Source organism: Oryzias melastigma, linkage group LG19 (assembly GCF_002922805.2).
Source record: "Oryzias melastigma strain HK-1 linkage group LG19, ASM292280v2, whole genome shotgun sequence".
NCBI classification, from domain to species: domain Eukaryota; kingdom Metazoa; phylum Chordata; class Actinopteri; order Beloniformes; family Adrianichthyidae; genus Oryzias; species Oryzias melastigma.
In genome coordinates, this window is record NC_050530.1 from 3,238,321 (window position 1) to 3,245,747 (window position 7,427).

Sequence of the window (7,427 nt, forward strand, 5' to 3'; positions counted from 1 at the left end):
ACTTTAACAGGATTTCTGAGGGATAACCAGTGAAGAGGGAGAGATGAAACCAGCAGCCTCAGAGCTGCACACACACCAAAGACACTTTATGAGAAACGCTATAAATCAAAGCGGCCGGCTTCAACGCAGCGCCAGGAGAAAAGCAGCGTGGCGCAGAGGTAACGTCGGTCGGCTTTACTGCATTTAGCCACAAGATTGTGTCATCACTCAGTGCTCTGTCCGTAGAATTACATTAAGCTCCCTTCCAGCATCATTCATCAGATTTGCTGCTCCGTGTATTTATGGTGAAGAACTGTGAGACTGGTAACAATGTGATTATATGAATGTGGATAGCGACATTATCATCCAATCTTGTATTTTAGCCGAGATATCATCTCTATATTACACAGGATATCTGAAAAATGGAACTTTAGATTCTGGGATCAGATGTGCTTCCGCTAAGTTATGGGAAATACTAGTCCAGTTATGTGATTTAGCGTTCTAAGAAAACATTTTTAACGGATAAATGTTCCGTCCACATATTAGAAAAAAAGTTTATTAACAATTTTTTACTTGAAAATGTCAGGGATTTCCACGCTGGATGCCCAAGGTTATGAGTCTTCCAGCTGTGTTGCCAGATCTGAGCCATCCTCCTCTGAAAGTGTCCTTTCCCTCCTCCACACGGAATTGTTCAATCCAACAAAAGTCTCTGCTGGTAGAGAAAGGAATGCGACTCCTTTTCAATGATTAACCATTTTAGAAATCCTTCATCTGTACCGAAAAGCTTTAAATGGATTCCTGTAATCGAGAAGGTCTCATTTACAAAAATGATTGGGTACTTTAGCTTGGAGGAGGTGGATCCTGAAACATTAAGGGCTTAGATGAGCTTTGGATTTGTACACTACAGGTAACATGCATCATTTTGAATGAGTGTTGCACTAAAGCTCCTCATTACAGCAAGAAATCAAAGCAGAATGAAGACGCTTTTTGTTCTGGACATGTTTTCATATCAGGACAAAAAAGAAAAACACTGCAGGTTTTCACAACATACTTGAACTTGAAACAGTCGCTTTTGTTTAAGGCGACACAAGCAGTGTTGCAAAAGTTTAGTAAATAATTACAAAAACTAGTAACTAAAGAGCAACAAGGGCAGTTAGAAGTTATTGTGTAAAGGTGTTGCTTTGTTTTGTTATTCGTTAGATGGAGTCAAGGGAGTGTGAAAATGAAGTCGTTTGAAAGAAGTATAAGATACACAACACAATATATTGGGCATTTATTGTAATAAACCAAAATAAATAAAAAAAACACTCCTATATTGTTGATTTAATGATAGGAGTTTGTTAGCCGGTAGAAATGTAACACAGTCCCACATGCCACACTTTGGACATGCCTGGTATAGACTAGGTATGGCCTATAACAGGAGGGCCAAACTCAGTCGCACAAGGGACCAAAATCCAAACAGGATAACATTTATTGAGCACGCTTAAGCTGATAGATGAAAATGTTTAAGTTAATAGCTGAAAACATTGAAGCTGAAATATTAGCTAAATGCCACATTAGCCAAAAAAACTAAAAAAAAAAATGTTGGTTAGCCAAAATGGGCTAGCATGAAGATGAAAAAAATAGCTAAACTCCAAAGAGCCTAAAAAACTTAAAAAGAAAAACCTAACTTAGTCAAAAACAGCTAGCATGTAGCTCAAAAATGTTAGCTAATCTCCAAAACAGCCTAAAAAACTTAAAAAGAAAAGCCTACATTAGCCAAAAGCAGCTAGCATGAATCTGAAATATTAGCTAAGCCCCCAAACAACCTAAACAACCTAAAAAACTTAAAAAGAAAAGTCTAACTTAGTCAAAAACAGCTAGCATGTAGCTCAAAAAATTTAGCTAAACTCCAAAATAGCCTAAAAATTTTAAAAGAAAAGTCTAACTTAGCCAAAAACAGCTAGCATGTTGCTGAAATATTAGCTAATCCCCAAAACAGCCTAAAAAACTTAAAAAGAAAAGCCTAACTTAGTCAAAAACAGCTAACATGTAGCTGAAATATTAGCTAAACTCCAAAATAGCCTAAAAAATCTTAGTAAATGCCAAAATATTCCAAAAAGCTAAGAGAATGCTAATTTTTAAAAAATTAAAATTCTAGCTTTTTAACATAGGTATAAATGTAAACAGACAGTAATATTATTTCAAAATAAACTTAATACTTCTTCAGACTAAATTGGAACATTTTGAGTTTACAAGATATTGATAGTATATAAAAAATAAACTTTCAGTATAAAGTAGGTCTAGTTGTAAATACATAAACTGCTTTTTGTGAAGGAACTTTTGTGAGGTTTCATTGGGAAAAGTAAAGGTATAAAAAAAAAAGCAAATACATTGATTATGTATAGAAAAATTCCATTTAAATTCAGAAAAAGACTGTAAGGTGTTCTGTTTCCAGCGCTTCAGCTGCTATCAAGCTGTGCATTACCTTTCTGAATTTCCACTGTCTTTGTCTCCCACCACACAATCTGAAAGCTGAGCTGTAAGGCAGGTGCAGCAGGAGCCACGCCCTCCTCCCCGGGCCACACATTCCTGCAGCCAGGCACAAAGTGGAGACTCTGAAAACAGAGAGGCCTCGCGTGGGTCTGCAGCTTGTGCCCCGCGTCATTCACACTGCACGCATGATCCAAAACCTGATGGAGTCCTGTCAGGAAAAAAAACAAACATTTTTCCTTTTTTATGAAGTTACAGTTTGGAGATCAAAATTTCCTGAATTGCAATCAAAATGTTCAGTTTTAAAAACAAAACTTTCTAAAAATATTAAATATTTGCTTTTGAAATACATGTTTGCGCTTCATTGTTTCCAGATTTAGTCTCGCATCTCACTTTTTTTCCTATCTTCGATTTTGCGTTCACATCTAAGAGTTTAAATGTGACTTTTGTTCTCATTGTAGCACAAATATCGCTTCATACATATGCAAGAATCTTCTTGGTTTTCCAGCAACAGTAAAACTCAGACGCCCACAAGTTCCATAACATGCAAGTTTGTGGTCCACAAAAACATGATGGTGGGATGGCAGCTCTGGTATTTTTTTTTGTTTTTATTTAAATGTCTCATTATTATTTTTAATTAGCTTTGTAGCTTAAACCAAAACAGTGTTTATTTAATTTTAGCTTAAATGTTACCGTCTAACAAAAAAATGGTTGGACAATTATTTTCTTTAAAGAACTACTCCAGTGAAAATGGTCTTTTTTTGTGTTTTAAAATATTCTTGTCGCACTTTTCTTATATTAGAGGACCTAAATAAAACAATTTATGATTAAAACAGCATTGCTGAGTATTTCTGAAATCCAATCATGTTGATAAGAAAACTGGATGCTTGAAAATGCTCAAACTATTGCAAGAGAATCTGGCTACAGAGAAAAAATATAGTGCCCGAATATTAATCGCCGGAAGCCCCTCCCCCTGAAGGAGCCAGGCACAACAAAAATACAGTTTTAAGCTTGACCTTTTTCCCTTTTTTTCTAAATTTTATAGACCATTTTTGCTGTTTTTTTCTCGGTGACACTCTCCGTCATAGAGAAAAAAACGGCATTTTGTGGATACGATCAGCTGATTCACGTAGAAAAAAAACGGCATTTCGTGGCTACGATCAGCTGATTTACGTAGAATGAATCCAACATTTCGTGGCTACGATCAGCTGAATTACGTAGACAAAAAACGGCATTTCGCGGCTACGATCAGCTGATTAACGTAGAAAAAAAACAACATTTCACGGCTACGATCAGCTGATTCAAGTAGAAAAAAAACAACATTTCGCGGCTACGATCAGCTGATTCACGTAGAAAAAAATCGGCATTTCACGGCTACGATCAGCTGATTCACGTAGAAAAAAATGGCATTTCGCGGCTACGATCAGCTGATTAACGTAGAAAAAACCAACATTTCGCAGCTACGATCAGCTGATTCACGTAGAAAAAAAACAGCATTTCGCGGCTACGATCAGCTGATTCACGTAGAAAAAAAAGGCATTTCACGGCTCCAACAGTTTATTCACATTCAAAAGCGTAAAAGCTGATAATTCTGAAAAGGTTTTAAAAATATCATTTTGAAAGAGTTTCCTAAAGTTTAGAAAATTCCCGCTTACACAACCGGCTAAAGTTACGACTTCTGCTTCCGGCTATAGATTGACTCTGACGCCATCTTGCGCGTGACCAGAGGCCCCTCGCGGAGGAAATGCTGTTTATTTCTTGATTTCTTGTTATGCCGTTATTTCTTTTTCTTTGCTCCCCCTAGTGGGGGAATTGGGAATTGCGGCCATTTCTTTAACCATTACTCACCACAGGAATGATGATTTTTTTTCCCAACATTCTTATATTTTTTCTCTTCGTGATTGGACCGGATGTGGCCCGCGGGCCGTATGTTTGACGCTCCTGTTGTTGCACCTTACAAGTTGTATGAAAAAGTTGAAAAACATCTGTTTATTCAGCTCTTGTGTTCCAGTGCAACATTTTTCAGGTTTCTGTTGTAAAAAAAACTCTGAATCTGCTGTTTTTCCTGTGAAATAAAGTGATTCTAACCCAACAAGGGACCTGGCTGGAGTTTAAGCGCTCCATATTGTCCTCCTCAGATGTTAGAACACTGGCTTCATAGCAACTCCCAGCGCCATGGCAACCAGCGGCTCAGCTGTCAACGTGCAGCGAGGACACGGTGTGAGGGCGTGCTGTGTTTCATATCCGACCAATGTCCCCGTCTGTACTTTTACTGCATTATTATTCATTGAGATTCATCCCGAGGTGCCCGGACTGATAGTCAGACTGGATTTAATTAGGTTTGGTGGTTTTTTTCTGGGAGTTCTGTGAACGCAGAACACAAAGTGAGGTCAGGGAGGCTGTGATGAGACTCTTCCGGGAGTGCACTGATGCACATTTGCTCTCTCAAAGGCATTCTACAGTCCATTTTTCATTATCACACATTCACATCAGTAAGTCCACAAAGCGTCCACACACCCCCCCCCCACCACCACCACCACCACCACCCATCAGGCCTCTTTCAAAAGGATTCCCTCAGAGGAGCCGTTCCACAAACCGCAAGTCAGCAGTGAGGAGACGTTCCAAGTCTGTTGACTCAGTCTGCTCAATTAAGAGGATATTCTCCGTCTGAGGGACAAATTTAAAGTTATTAAGTGGGGGAGGGTTTTCGGAGGGGGCGGGAGAGGTCAAAGGATGTGGGGGAGGAGATGGCGGTCAGATTGATGAGAAAGAAACAGGAAGCCGTGAGATAAATTGCAAATTACATTCCATGTGAGCTGCGTGGGTTTGAGGGTTTGCGGGGACTCTGGTGCTGCGTTCAAGTCCTCGTCCTGGAGCGGCTCTGGTGTTGGCTGACAGCAGGGGTGTCAAACCCAATCACACAAGGGGCCAAAATCCAAAACACACCTTAGGTCACGGGCCGAACAGGATCAACATTTATTGAACACTAAAACTACATTTTTAAAACTTTAAAACTGTAACTTTTTATCATAATTAATATATAGCATATAGCATTACCTGTGATAATTCTAGTGTGAATGCTGTAGGCTGAATTTGGCAGCTGAAGATGCTGAAATTGATTGCTAAAGCCTGGTAGCTGAAAAGTGCTATAGCTGAAGCTGATAGCCTGCTAAAACATTAGCTAAATGCCAAATTAGCCTAAAAAACGAAATGCTGTAAGCTGAATTTGGCCGCTTAAGATGCTAGTGCTGATAGATGAAGATGCTGAAATTGATTGCTAAAAACGCTGAAGTTGATAGCCACTAAAATATTACCTAAACTCCAAAACAGCCTAAAAAAAGCAGAAATTAGCCAAAACAGCTAGCATGAAGCTGGAATATTAGCTCCAAAACAGCCTAAACAATCTTAGTAAACACCAAAATAGTCGTATAAACTAGCAGAATTGACATTTTAAAACGTTAAAACTGTAACTTTTTAACATAATTAAGAACAATACTAATAAAAAAGCAGAGATTAGCCAAAACAGCTAGCATGTAGCTGAAATATTAGCTAAACTCCAAAACAGCCTAAAAAAGGCCTAAATTAGCCAAAACAGCTAGCATGAAGCAGAAATATTAGCTAAACTCCAAAATAGCCTACAAAATCTTATACCAAAAATAGTCCTAAAAGCTAGCAGAATAAAAATTTTAAAACTGTAACATTTTAACATAATTAAGAACAATAATAATAAAACGCAGAGATTAGCCAAAACAGCTAGCATGTAGCTGGAATATTAGCTAAACTCCAAAACAGACTAGAAAGGGTCTAAATTAGCCAAAACAGCTAGCATGAAGCCAAAATATTAGCTAAACTCCAAAACAGCCTAAACAATCTTAGTAAACACCAAAATAGTACTAAAAACTAGCAGAATTGACACTTTAAAACTTTAACTTTTTAACATAATTAAGAACAATAATAATAAAATGCAGAGATTAGCCAAAACAGCTAGCATGTAGCTGGAATATTAACTAAACTCCAAAACAGCCTAAAAAATCTTAGTAAACACCAAAATAGTCCTAAAAGCTAGCAGAATAAAAATTTTAAAACTTTAAAACTGTAACTTTTTAACATAATTAAGAACAATAATAAAAAAAAGCAGAGATTAGCCAAAACAGCTAGCATGAAGCTGGAATATTAACTAAACTCCAAAACAGCCTAAAAATCTTAGTAAACACCCAAATACTCCAAAAAGCTATAGCTTTTAACATAACTATGAATAATAAAAAGTCAGGATTATTATTCCAGAATAAATCAATTTAAACATTAAATAACTTTCAATATTTTACTCGCATTATCGCAGGTAATGCTATCTAGTTTTTAGTTAGTTTAAAGCTAATGATGGTTAAGATGTGTGCTTTATATCCAGTTTGTCCATGATCAGATTAGTCGACTAATTGGAAAAAATAATCAGTGATTAGTTGAATATTAAAATAATGGTTTGTGGCAGCACTACTCAATACAATAAAGAAATACTCAAAAAACAGTTAATTTTCTTCATATATGTCCTCCATCATGAGAAAAATACTTCAAGAACATGTTAAAAACGTGATTTCCATTAGAGCGGGTCTTTGAAACCCAAACATGACAAGAATCTGACTCAATCCCACAGAATTTTCACTAGACCACAATAATGGAGCAGCAGTTTGGTGGTGTTTCCTTGAATCCAGGCACTTCTTCTCATGACATTTGACATCATTTTAAAGATCACACTGCTGTGTGTAATGCCAACACCACAACAGGATGTTTACAGTGCACACAGTGGGCCGGCGGGCGGGCCAGCACCCACCTTTGGGAAGACATACAATGAAAATTTAAACAGGCAGCTTATAAATTAGTGTTTTATTTCAAAATGATTCAAATAATTGTTTTTGTTGCACAAAAGCAGGAAAAGGATCCTGAAACTCGACACAAATTCTTCAGGAAAAAGTGAAAACCTG